The 13,820-nt window shown below is 47.7% G+C and overlaps 1 protein-coding gene across 4 annotated transcripts in view; it reads left to right on the forward strand.

Annotated features, from left to right (window-relative positions):
• LOC124468439 (1-phosphatidylinositol 4,5-bisphosphate phosphodiesterase beta-4-like) overlaps window positions 1–13,820 on the forward strand; it is a 54,060-nt gene that overhangs the window by 8,140 nt on the left and 32,100 nt on the right. The window contains exon 3 of one of the 4 annotated variants that reach the window (XM_047021155.1): window positions 407–516. The exons of 2 other annotated variants lie outside the window; for them this stretch is intronic. The gene's annotated coding sequence lies outside the window, so the exon portion shown is untranslated. Of the gene's footprint in view, window positions 1–406; window positions 517–13,102; window positions 13,225–13,820 lie in introns of those variants that run through there. One more of the 4 variants, XM_047021154.1, reaches the window with a different exon arrangement.

Here is a 13,820-nt window from a genome sequence, read left to right on the forward strand (position 1 = left end):
CAGCCCTCTTACGGCAACACTGCCCCACAGCCCTCTTACTGCCCCACAGCCCTCTTACTGCCCCACAGCCCTCTTACTGCAACACGCAGCGAGCCCAGGTCAAACCTTTGACCTGGAGCAGAGCTCAGGTAGCTCAGATCAGGCCTTGCAGAGGAAGGAAGGGAGGGAGAGAGAGAAAGAGGGAAGTCAGACATTCAGTGTTGTGTGTGTGTGTGTGTGTGTTGGGGGTGGGTCTTTTATTATAGAGAAGCTTTGTGCGGTAGGAAGTTTGACCAAACAAGCCTGTTTTCAGAGTGTAGAGGAGCAGAGCAGAGCTAAACATGCTTCACTCTCAAACACATGACTGGCTACTGAGATCAGATGACTAGATAAACAGGAGGAATTCTGCTCCTTTCTTTTACAACAGTGCTCTTAGGAGGGGGAGGGAGAAATACATGAAGAAAAAAAGAAAAACACACATTCTAAGACAGCTACAGTGTTCAGTTGTAACTGATGAGATCACACAGTGACACGAATGTAAGTACCATTAATTATGCAATATTTGCTCACCATCTCTCACCTATCTGGAAATAGTTAGGATAACGTTGTTAAAATTTCGCTTCACTCGCTCAAGATTAATACTTGAAGTTACATCTGCTTAACCCTTGATTATAGTGTTAAATATTGCTGGTTGGACAAGAAATGAACATAAATTATGGGAAGAAACTGTGCAACATTAAAGCTGTAGAATTGTAAGTTACAAGAATATGTCAACTATTCATATGTTTATGTCTCAGAAAATGCTATATCAGAGATCAGTGGCTTTAAGGAACAAACAAACAGAATGTATAAACATGTCCTTGTAGAACTCAGCAGCCTTGACTGGCCTACAGTCTCTGGATGTCCAGTACAGTCTCTGGGTCTCCAGTACAGTCTCTGGTTGTCCGGTACAGTCTCTGGATGTCCAGGACAGTCTCTGGTTGTCCAGTACAGTCTGTAGGTGTCCAGTACAGTCTCTGGATGTCCAGTACAGTCTCTGGGTGTCCAGTACAGTCTCTGGGTGTCCAGTACAGTCTCTGGATGTCCAGGACAGTCTCTGGTTGTCCAGTACAGTCTCTGGATGTCCAGTACAGTCTCTGGTTGTCCGGTACAGTCTCTGGATGTCCAGTACAGTCTCTGGGTCTCCAGTACAGTCTCTGGGTGTCCAGGACAGTCTCTGGATGTCCAGGACAGTCTCTGGTTGTCCAGGACAGTCTCTGGGTGTCCAGTACAGTCACTGGTTGTCCAGGACAGTCTCTGGATGTCCAGTACAGTCTCTGGGTCTCCAGTACAGTCTCTGTGTGTCCAGTATTGTCCTACTGGGTAGGCTCCAGACCCCCAGTGCTGTCATAGGCAGCCTGTCAGACACCTTAACTCCTGGGTTCCTCCACAGCCGTCTTTACACAAACACATAAATCTGTCCAGGAAGATATCATAACACAGAGGAAATGTTATTTAGAGTTGACTGAGTTACTGAAACTAAAGCAAGCTAAATCGAGTTCACTCTAAATCAATTTTTGACAAATGTTTGAAATCCACAGTTTTTTAATGCCTTTTCTAATAAAACGTAATCTAGTCTTGGTATTAGTACTGCTGCATGCAGAGTGACAGACAGACTGATAGACAGCAGACTGATAGACATCCATAGAGTTACATCACATAGCAGTTACACAACAACAAAGCACTGTGCCCGATTCTGACACACACATAATGGACAAACTACTGTATACACTTTTACGCGTAATCATTGGTTCTCACAGTTGCACACACACTCACCCACTCACATACACACACAACACAAACATTCACCCACACACCAATTTATGGGTTGCAGTTCCCTGTGCTGGAACCACCCCCAAGCCAATTAGCTGTAGAAAGCCACCCAAACACTGGTTTGAGAAGCAATGCCTGTCGCCTTTTGTTTGTGTGTGTGTGTACATGAGTTAGTGATTCAGTGTTGGTATTTTCCCACAGATCCTACAGTCTACTGTACACCTGATTAAAAGATGAAGGTAGAATTGCAATAGCTTGATCTAGCAATTACCTACGAAAACAGTTTCCACAGGATTAATTCAAACAAGGTTGTTGGTTTGCATTACGTTGAACAGAATCATTATTTGAAGTTGGCGCCAACAGTGTTGCATTCTCGTGTTCTCAAATGTCACTAAGCTGGTTTCCCAGCAAAGATGAAAAGAAGAAGTGCTGTCTGTTACCTATCAGGTCACTGTGGCACCCTGAGTCCCTCTGAGCTAATCAAACCTGCTAATAAGGTGTGTGTGCGTGAGTGTGTGTGTGTGTGTGTGTGCATGAGTGTGTGTGTGTGTGTGTGTGTGTGTGAGAGAGTGAGAGAGCCCCAGACCTCATTTCCCCTCGTTAGTGACAGTCTTGCCTGAGTCTCCGAGGGACAGGGAGTGATAATGTTTTCTCGTTTCACCCACAAGGAATACTTCTCTCTCTCTCTCACTTTGTATCTATCTATCTCTCACAGTTTTATCTCTCTCACTTCCTTCTCTCCCTTTCTCTCTCTCCCTCCTTCTCACTCTCACTCACTCAAGCTCTTGAGTTTTCTATGAAAGCGTAGCAGTAAAAGGATGTGGTTTTACATTGACAGTCTACAAGCTTTCAGTATGGTTGTACATCCTCAGTGGCATTAGCTATTAGAATAAGATGATGCCACACCCAGCAAACAGGATCTGGATTCTTCCCGACAGTAGTCTGGCTGCTTTTGTTCAGAGAATTGTATCATGTGAGTTTCTGTGTGGGTATCTTGAAGTAAACCTTTTATCTGCCCAGACCCTTTACTACTGAAACAGCGCTGTGATCCTGCCTATAGTGTTCAATAGTGTTCAATAGTGTTCTCATATGTTCTATAATGTTCTCATGTGTTCTATAGTGTTCTCATGTGTGCCTCAGCCAGCGTTCCTTCTGCGGGTGCTATAAGGAATATCAAATAATACCTCTTATAAAGATGACTCCCCCCCACCCAGACTCTAGCAGGCTCTGATAGAAAACAGCACCTACCCACCCAGTAGCTGCTGCAGTGCAGGTTTATCTGTGTCAGCCTTAAGATGCTGGGGTGGGAAAGAAAGCTTGAAAATGCTATCCAGAGGAGATAAGCAGCCCTCCGTTGGTGTTCCCTACCCAGAGCCCAAACTGTAAACATGGCTGTCGGAATAAAGTCCACTTTAGATCACTGACACCTGCGGACTGGCAGTCGGGTAGATGGAAGAAGCCTCTTCGCTTGTGTCCTGTCACCCTCGACACACAAATGAACTCCAGCTGCTGAGTTGTGTGACTGCCCGGGAGAAAGGGTGATGGGATGTGTTGAGAGAGGAGCGCGACCCTCTCACTTCTCCCTCCACCCCTCCCTCACGCGCCCAGGACTCTATGTTTAGAAAAGCAATATTCAATATGGTGGCCCGGTGACCTGGCAATCGACCTTCTCACAACCCTGGCTGTCCTATGGGAAGCTGCCACCGGGTAAAGGGCGGGTCGAGGGGCCAGAGTTTCTCAGAGCAGGGATCCAATTGGGAACTTGCGTAAGAGTTCCGCAGGGGGATGTCGGAAGATCAGAGTTCTGATTGCACGCTGTTTAATGTGAAGCTACTCACACAAATGACCCAGTACGCTTCTCTGACTCTGTTGTCATCTTTCTCGAGTATTTGTGTAGCTGGTTTAAGTTCTGGAGTTACAGTCACTCTGTCACAAGGCAGTGAGGAGTATTTCATGGCAAGCAGCCTCTACCTGTCCCTGTCTCTCTCCCTGTCTCTTTCCATGGGTCTCTCCTTGTCTCTCTCCCTGTCTCTTTCCGTGGGTCTTTCCCTGTCTCTCTCCTTGTCTCTTTCCATGGGTCTCTCCCTGTCTCTCTCCCTGTTTCTCTCCCTGTCTCTCTCCTTGTCTCTCTCCCTGTCTCTTTACATGGGTCTTTCCCTGTCTCTCTCTCTCTGTCTCTCTCCTTGTCTCTCTCCCTGTCTCTTTCCATGGGTTTCTCACTGTCTCTCTCCCTGTCTCTCTCCCTGTCTCTCTCCCTGTCTCTCTCTGTCTCTTTCCATGGGTCTCTCCTTGTCTCTGTCCCTGTCTCTCTCCCTGTCTCTCTCCTTGTCTCTTTCGATGGGTCTTTCCCTGTCTCTCTCCTTGTCTCTCTCCTTGTCTCTCTCCCTGTCTCTTTCCATGGGTCTCTCCCTGTCTCTCTCCCTGTCTCTCTCCTTGTCTCTTTCGATGGGTCTTTCCCTGTCTCTCTCCCTGTCTCTCTCCCTGTCTCTCTCCCTGTCTCTCTCCCTGTCTCTCTCTGTCTCTTTTCATGGGTCTCTCTCCCTGTCTCTTTCCCTGTCTCTCTCCCTGTCTCTCTCCCTGTCTCTCTCCCTGTCTCTCTCCCTGCCTCTCTCCCTGTACGGGACAGTGTGACAGTGCTCTCGGCTGTCCCTGTGTGCTCCCCTGATTAGAGCTGCTTGCTACTCCCTCTCGTTCTCCTCCCGGGTCTAAATCCTCCAGCAGGATTAGCACGCTCTTACCTGCTTCCTCAATCAAGGGAATGTCTGCTTCACTACTGGATGTCACCTGGAACAACACAGGGAGGAGAGTCTAAAAATACACCATGTTGATTGAGAGAGGGGGGTGGGGGTGGCCTGAAGCGAAAGATTTCCCAATCAATCTGGCTGAGTGTCACCCCCTAGCCCTGGCGCTTGAAGATATTTTCAGGGTTTGATGTGCGGTACGCTGGAACTGGTTCCCCATGGGGTTCAGACCTTTGAGGTATGCAGTGTACCAGTCAGGACACCCTGCGAAGCTGTCTGAGCTGGTATAAAGATAGTCCGCTCAGTCTTAATGTCAGCCACGACATCTCTCTCTCTCTCTCTCTCTCTCTTACTCTCTCTCTCTCTCTCTCTCTCTCTCTCTTACTCTCCCTCTCTCTCTTACTCTCCCCCTCCCTCCTATTTCTTTCCCACCATCTTCATCTCTACCTCTCTTTCTCCCACCCCATCTCATGGCTCTGTGCCGTGTTCCCACCAAAACACTCTGTGTAACATAAATATGTTCCTACACCGGGACATTCCTGCCTTGTGAGGTGCACTGGGTCTGAGCAGCACTCCAGGCTGAGTGGAGAATCCACTCAGCAACAACGCTTGACATGTTGAACATATCCAGTTGTCCCTGCCTTGCAGGAGGAGAGAGCACCGTCGTCGACCACACAGAGGGCGAGGGAGAGAGCGAGAGAGAGACCGAGAGAGAGAGAGAGACACTGAGAGAGAGACAGAGACAGAGGAAAGGTAGAATGTGAAGCGGAGGAGAGATGGAAGTGCAGGAGTGGAGAGGACTGGAGTGGTGGGTTGTCTCGCCTGCTCCCCCTCCGTAGGGGCTCAGACACGGCGTCAGGTGACTGATGTCCCCCCCGTCAGTTCCAGCAGTGTGTGAGCCAGCTGTCATTCATCACGCGAGCCAGGCTTCCTATTAAAAGTTTACTTAGCAAGAGACAGACAAATGATTAAACGTCTGCAGCCCACAGCGCGTAGGAGGAGTGTGTGTGTGTGTGTGTAGCTCTGATTACACCTGACGGTGTAGTGTCCCCCTGGAGGCAGCATAGTCATCATCAGTAATGAGAAGTGTTATTACAGTGATAGAATAGCTCTGTATGGGTATACAGTGGATCGGCACAAATCATACCCATCAACCGCCCCTCTCTCTTCTCTCCCCTCCTCCTCCCCCTTTACAGAGTGGCCCAGTGGTGTCCTCAGCTCTCTGGTGTGACCCCCCCCCCCCCCCCCCCCCCCCCCCCCCCCCCCGCCCCCGGTTCATAGCTTCTCCGTATATCTGGTAAGATAGAGACCTACACACTGTGCTGTACAGCGTTCCCACACACTCTAGAACATCGATGCACAGAGAGTGCCCCACTCTCTCTCTCTCTCCATCGATGACCACAGAGGCAGCCTGTCTTCTCTTTTCGTCTCTCTTTCTTTCTCTCTCTTTCTCGTGTAAAAATCCTCTGATGGATTGAGGCAGGCGGGCAGGACCACAGCAGGCGCCCGGCGCCCAGCTGCATACGCATCACACACTGAGTGTGCCTCGCCGCAGCTGGCCTTAATGCCTTAGCTGCCCGCTGAGCCACAGCCGCCAGAACCACAGCCTCCAGAACCACAGCCTCCAGAAACACAGCCTCCAGAACCACAGCTGCCAGAACCACAGCCTCCAGAAACACAGCCTCCAGAACCACAGCCTCCAGAACCACAGCTGCCAGAACCACAGCCTCCAGAACCACAGCCTCCAGAAACACAGCCTCCAGAACCACAGCCTCCAGAAACACAGCCTCCAGAACCACAGCCTCCAGAACCACAGCCTCCAGAAACACAGCCTCCAGAAACACAGGCTCCAGAACCACAGCCTCCAGAACCACAGCTGCCAGAACCACAGCTTCCAGAACCACAGGCTCCAGAACCACAGGCTCCAGACTTGAGATGAACCTCTTTAGTGGTGCATTGATTGCCAATCTCCATCTGGACACATTTTGAGAGGGATAATGTACTGTACACACCACGATCCCCTGGACACTATGGAGACAGAGGTTATCATGCACACGCCTGTGTGCAGCCTTGCTTTGTGAGCTTGGTTAAGCTTCACTGCTGGCCTTGTTGGAGGGGAAACGTGTTACTGAATGAGGTACAAACACGTCATGAGCTGGGGAACATAGAAGCATCACATTCATGTTCAGTGACTACCCTGAGACAGGAAGCAGGTCCCATTGCTTGTGTTTGATCCATGTTGATTGGACCAGATAGAAAGACTGCCGTTGTGTAATCCTACAGTCACAACTTGAGAGAGTTCTACTGTAGTCCTACAGTCACATTAAGTGCTTGCGTGGTTCACGGTCAGGATGCGGTGTGGTGTATGTATGTATGCGGTGTGGTGTATGTATGCAATGAGACAAGCTTGATAGTGCGTTTTTTTTTTACTTTAAGTTAATAGTCTTTTTCACTCGCACCTTAAATCGTCTTTATTTTGAAAGTAGAGCGCGCCTATCCTTACAAATGTGTGTGTGTGTGTGGTGGGGGGGGGGGGGGGGGGGTGTCAGGGGGTACTTTTTTCATGGTGTGATGTGATGCTGATTTTATCGGTTTTCCTTAGTCTGCCTCTACCTGTGTGTGTGTGTGTGTGTGTGTGTGTGCGTGTGTGCGTGTGTGCGTGTGTGCGTGTGTGCGTGTGTGCGCGTGTGCGCGTGTGCGCGTGTGCGCGTGTGCGCGTGTGTGCGCGTGCGTGCGTGCGTGTGTGTTTAAGAGCTAGGCTCCTTGTCCCCTTGGTTGGGAGAGAGAACTCCCTAGTGTGATGGGCTCTATAAATACACTGGGATCCCACTCTGACTACTGCTACCAGGAGACTGGTGTGTGTGTGTGTGTTTACTGTATGAGAGACAGAGATGGACGCAGCCAATCAGTCCCCGTGGCTAGGTTGAGGCAAGCAAGGGGCTATTACTGGCTGGCGGGGTTGCTATGGAGACCAGTGGTGTCAGAGAGAAGCAACATCTGTGTGCTTTTTGTTTGTTTGGACTTTAAAGATTCTCCCTTTCTCTCTTTCTCTTTCTCTCTTTTTTTTCTCCTTTCTCATTCATCCATCGCCTGTTATTATTTTTATAAATAAAAATGATGATGACAGTTATGTTCTCCTTGTTTTAAGTCCAACTAAACATCGGTAAACATATTTCTGATCTGCTGAACTTCTGTGCTACACATAATCTCTCTGGTAATTAACCAGCTCCAGACAGCCACATCAACGTCACTTTCCAGGGGCTCTGGGTCTGGGTTTACCCCAGCGGATAGCTCAGATTCTGGGGAAGCATTTAACCCCTGCCCCCTCTCTCTCTCCATCCGCTCGCTGTCCCATCTCTATAAGGCCATGTTCTTTTTCTGCGGCTGGAAAAATATGCTCTTTTCTCCTGGCTGCTTTATCTGCAGGTCACCAGGGCACAGTCAGCTTTTTGGCCAAGTCCTCTTTCATAGGTACTTATTTGGGCAGCGGGGTGAATTCTGAGCTTTCCCCGTCTCTCTCTCTCACACACACACACTCGCACTAGTCCCTATACCCCCTCAGCTGGCGTGGGGGAAGGCCTGCCAGCGTCCAGTAGCAGGCCATAGCATGACTGCTCAGTGCTCCCTGCTATTCTTAGTCTGTCCAATAACACCCAGGCCTGTATCAGAGCCTCTAATGACTGTGCCTGGGGGTGGCCATGCTGGGACTATCTGAGGGATAATGAAATCGCCTTCAGCTGGAATTCAAACTGGTGGACCAACTGTTTCTGCAGGGTCAGGGATGCCAACCAGCTTTCCCCTATGTGTGTGTGTGTGTGTGACTGGGCCTGTGTGTGTGTGACTGTGTGTGTATGTGTTGTTAGATAATAAGTTAAGCTGTATGATGCCTACATATTTCCTACATATTTACAGTAAAACAGAGCCACATGGTGCAAGAGTCTGCATTCCGAGTGAGGTTGAACTACGGCCACAGATGAGGTGGGGAGTTTGGCTGGTGTTCACAGTCAGTGCTGACTGAATTCTTCAACTGAGAGATGCCCTTTATCGGGTACAATCTTATAATTCTTTTTTTTGATTGGGCCAAAATCCAATAGAAACCCCCAGAAGAAGAAAGAGGAAGGAATGAGAAGGGAGGCTTGGAGTTTGTCTTGTCCTCTGTGTGGTGGCGACCCTAGACCGAGCAGGCAACAGATACCGGGCCTGGGTAGGATTTTCATGGTTCTGGTACTGTCAGGCCAAATAGTGTCCTAGGGCCAAATAGTGTCCTACCTGACGTCACAATGCCGTTCCGAAGCAAGGACGCGTCCGTTGCTATACCGACCTTAAATTCCTGAGATATTTACGCGTGCTAGCAGGAAACTGTCATGGTTGCTATACTGGTTACTAGGTAGGAAGTTTTGTATTTAGGCTTATGTAAACCAGTTTATTCTACTCTACTATTTAAAGTTTTCACTCGTTTGATAGCTAGTGCTAGCTGGCTAATTGTTTTCGTCAAAAGAATTCACTTATTTAGCATCAATTTTAACAGACCGGGAAGGCAACACGTATAGTATTCTACCTGCGCGCGTTGCTGTCTCAGGAATGTCGAACGAGTGAAAACTTTAAATAGTAGAGTAGAATAAACTGGTTTAAATAAGCCTAAATACAAAACTTCCTACCTAGTAACCAGTATAGCAACCATGACAGTTTCCTGCTAGCACGCGTAAATATCTCAGGAATTTAAGGTCGGCATAGCGACGGACGCGTCCTTGCTTCGGAACGGCATTGTGACGTCAGGTAGGACACTATTTGGCCCTAGGACACTATTTGGCCTGACAGTACCAGTCCTGATACCAGAACCATGAAGCTTGTGGTGAACCATGGGGGGGTGTCTGTCTGTGCCAAGATCACTCTTCTCACACATTAGACCAGGCCTGTTTCCCCTCCTTCACTAGGAATTATATAAAGTGTAGAGTCAGGGGGATAGGAGTCTGAGATAGCTCGCTAGGTTTTGTCCATGTTTGGGCAGGCTCGGTCAGGAAACCCAGGCCTTAGTGTGTGTTCCGAACCCTCTGCCCCATAATCTGCTCTAATTGAGACCATTAGAGAATGTCACACACACACACACACGTAGAGACATGTGTGCGCACGAGCGCACACACACACACACACTTAGGCACTGTTACACATGCAGTACTACCACAGTGGAATTTCTCCCCCCGCATTGCTTTAGAAGATTCTTAAACTGTTCCACTTCAAGTTAGTAGATGAGAACGTATAAGCAGAGGAAATGGTGGTGTTGTGAGTGTAGCTGTGAGGTCACACAGCGCTGTAAACACACACACCATTCTCAGAGGTCTGTAAATACCGCTGATACAGAATGCAGATAGCATGGGGACAGCCCTCCACACTCCACCCCTGCTTCCACCCTCCTCCTCCCTTCTCCCTCTCCCACGTCCACCCCTCCCTCCCTCCCTCCACCCCTCCCTCCGTCCCTTCCTCCCTCCACCCCTCCCTCCCTCCGTCCCTTCCTCCCTCCACCCCTCCCTCCCTCCGTCCCTTCCTCCCTCCACCCCTCCTCTCTTGCCCTCCCATGGAGTGGCCTCCCAGGACTCTGTGCAGGGCTTTGGGCCAGACTCTCACACTGCTCTGTTTACCGCTGGCGAGACAAGGCTCCTCGTGAACAACCTATACACACATGCACACAAGGTACACACGTGACACGCATGTGCAAAGACAGGGACACACACAACACGCACACACCCACAGACACACACACAGGACACTGTAGCTCATGCGAACAGCCAGCTATTTAGCAGCGGCTAATGTGGCCATGTGTTAAGTCCTTTGTATAACCCTCTTCTGCTGAGGCTGAAAGTGAATGGCTATATATAGACCTCATAAAGGGAGGGAGAATGGGAGGGGGGGAAGGCTGTGTGCTCTGTCTTTATGAGTTCATTTGCTCTCTTCGTCTCCTGAGTCATTCAGTGCTTTGGTCTGTGTGTGTGTGTTCACTCATTCAGTATGTGTGCGTGTGCACTGGAGTTACACTTGTATTATCTTCAGTGTGTGACCAAAGGACTGCTACTTTCCATCGCAGGGATGATAGCTGTATAAGGAAGTCATGACACTACTTCAGCAAAGAAAAGTTGGCTTTGGAAAAATATTATTTTGGTCAAGGTCAACAAAACCCTCAAGGTGAAAAAACGTTTTGTTCTTGTTCCAGCTCATATGTTTTATGCGATTTAGCAATTAGGCCTACTTATCCGAGTCCTTCAGTGGCTTAAATAGGAGCTGGTTTCGAGGATAATACACTACAGCAGTCCATGTTAATGTGCAGGTGTAGGACTGAAGGACACCATCACAAATACTGCAGTCTTACTCTACATAGAGAGTATGTGCGGTCTGCACCTGGTCTGTGGAGCTGACATCCCCTTAACCCCGGGGGAATTCTCTAAGGTGCTCTCTGTCCCAAAAGTAGGCTTTGTCTGAGGTGCGCACACACCCATACAGAGATGAGTAGCCTAATAACTTCGAGTAGGCTACTTATCGTACAGTGGAATATAGTGTCATAAATATAAAGCTATGTCAACAGTTTGGGTGATCTTCCCAAAAATGACAATTAGGATAGCTATTTACTTAGGATACTATGTTGCTGCCCTTCAAGCAAGAGGGGAAAATGGGTTGAAATTGTACGTTTCGAGCTACATCGATAATTACGAAGGTATGATTTATCTAACTCGCAGAGTAAAAGCAGCTATCTAGCTAACGGATTTGAGAGGTAACATCAGGCCAGTGGTTCTGAAAGTGGGGTCCGCGAACCATTGCCATAAATGATAAAATTGTAATATTGTGCAGCATCATTAAAAAGTTAAAACATATAATGTAGAGATGGGGACCATTTGCACCAATAAAACAAGGATATTGTATCCATTTAAGAGCACAAAGGGTATGCTGATGGTACGATTATGGGGAGGGGTCTGAGCTAGGCTAACTATAGTTAGCACATTTTAGCAACATTACAATATAGGCCTACTCAATTATCTTGTCAGCATGCTTGCTAGTCGTTAATGTTAACACATAAATAATTGGTCTGCACGTGTTCACTATGAATAACGTAATGTAACATGTCTTTCTCAGTTTCTAACACAAATCTACCACTGTATGTAAATTAGGCTACACAAGACGCATTATCAACACACGCGATGATGAATCACATACTGGTAAGCGCTCAAGATAGCCACAGGAGAAAATGTGACGATTTCGCTACAGCGCGCTGTAGAGGAAACGGGAACGGATCCAGAACTGTTTGCAAAGTCCGGCAATGTTTGTTTAATTGTCCTCACTGTGCAACCGTTGTTCATATAAAAAGAATGTATCACACTGTCCCTTTTTTGAGAGTTTTTAGGAACAGAAACACCCCATGTAGCTGAGCCTTTACGGTTACAAAACCGAGACGTTTTAAATATCGGTTAATTGTAAAATCGGTTGATCGCTGCATCCCTGACACACACTCACTATTAATACATGGCTGCAGGTTAATAGCAACCTCAAATGACACAGACTGGTGAGAGGAGAGGAAGCTGAAAAGGATTATTTTATATCCGCTCGACCCCCCCCCCCCCCCCCACACACACACACACACACACACACACACACACACACACACACACCACGACCGCACATCATCCCCTCCCTACTGTTTGACTTGCATAAAGTGTCACATGAACAGATGCAATGCAAGCCCTGTAAAACCGGGTGGCTCGTTAGCAACAAGTTAAAAACATACAGTGACGGGCTAGGTCACCACACAAACACATTCACACAGCTACATGATATCCTTGTTCAATCGTATGTGTGCCTAATGGGCATTCCGGCTCTTTTTCGTGAGCCGGCTCGTTTGACTCAGCTCACTGAAAAGAGCCGGCTCTTTTGGCTCCCAAACGGCTCTTTAAAAAAAAACATGTTTTAACTAGCCTATGACTTTGACTATGATAGGTGTAAAAACAATTCGAATGAAATTATTAAATGAAATTATACTCCACCTTAACCACAATGTCTTTAAAAAAATGCATTGATTTGTTATGGCTCTCTTCCGAGTTTCGACTACTCGTCTAACTGAGTGTGTGTGAGTTGGCTTGGCCCTCCCTCATGCAGTATAATTGGTTAACACCGCGTGTATGATTGACAGGAACAGAATGTGAGGATGATCGTGTGCGCCTTTAGGCCTACAAGTATTTTTTTGCTGTTCTTTGAATTAATCAATTATTTTAAATACAATTAAAATACATTATTGAATATTTCATAATCATAAAATGTTTATAGGATATATTAATCTATAACAAATAGAGTCGGCTTTTCAGATATGCGAGCGAGCTCCCGACGTTCACCTTAGAGCCGGCTCATTCGCAAACGAACCATCACTAGTATGTAGAGTGTGTGTTTACTCTGGTGTGTATATGCATTTGTCTATGCCACACTCTGGTAAAGTGCCTAAATTACATACATAAACAGAATTTACAGACAGGTACATTGATTTTAGGGGGCATTTACAGATTGCTCACAGACCGAGATCTTATGGGAGCCATAAAAACACATTTGAATCTCTCATGTGGTTGCTCGAGAATTGGTTAACCGAGCAATTATGACGCAAGGTGGTAAATCCGGCCTTTATGGCAGGACGTTTCCAGGGGAAGGACTACCGTGTGAGACAGTAGGCAACATTCAATCTAATATGATTCCGTCTGATGGGGTTTGTTGTAATCTGATTAGTTGTAACGTTATCGGCCATGTCTTCCGTTCGGTCGCTCCTCTCCCGCTAAACCTTGTGACATGAACAGAATGTGTTTTCATGTTAGTCGAACCTGGAATAATGTTCCTGAAACCTGGTCACAATAGTCACAGAACTTAGATTCACCCACGTAAACACAGTTTCGCTTTTGTTTGTACTCTCACCAAAACGTCATAACTCAATACTGGCAGCATTTCAGTTCGTTCAGCGCAGTCAGATAGGAGCCCTTCCTTCAAACAATGTTTCAGCTTGACCGAACACCCTCACTTTCGAACTGGCGGGACCCTGAGCTACTCCCAGGAACCGTCTGTTCTGCTCCTCCACCCCCGCCGCCGCCGACCTCTCACCAGTTCTGTGTCCCAGCAGGTGTGTGAAGCTAGCTCCTCTGCAGGTCGCTACGCCTCCCGCCTGTGTTAGCGCTTCACGACGAGCTGTGTGTAGGACTAGTAGGCTAAACACCATATAAAAAAACTTTACCGTAGACTGATTGCCAACGTTAAAACATCATTAAGTTTATT

The sequence above is a fragment of the Hypomesus transpacificus genome, chromosome 6 (genome assembly GCF_021917145.1).
Source record: "Hypomesus transpacificus isolate Combined female chromosome 6, fHypTra1, whole genome shotgun sequence".
In the NCBI taxonomy this organism is placed as follows: domain Eukaryota; kingdom Metazoa; phylum Chordata; class Actinopteri; order Osmeriformes; family Osmeridae; genus Hypomesus; species Hypomesus transpacificus.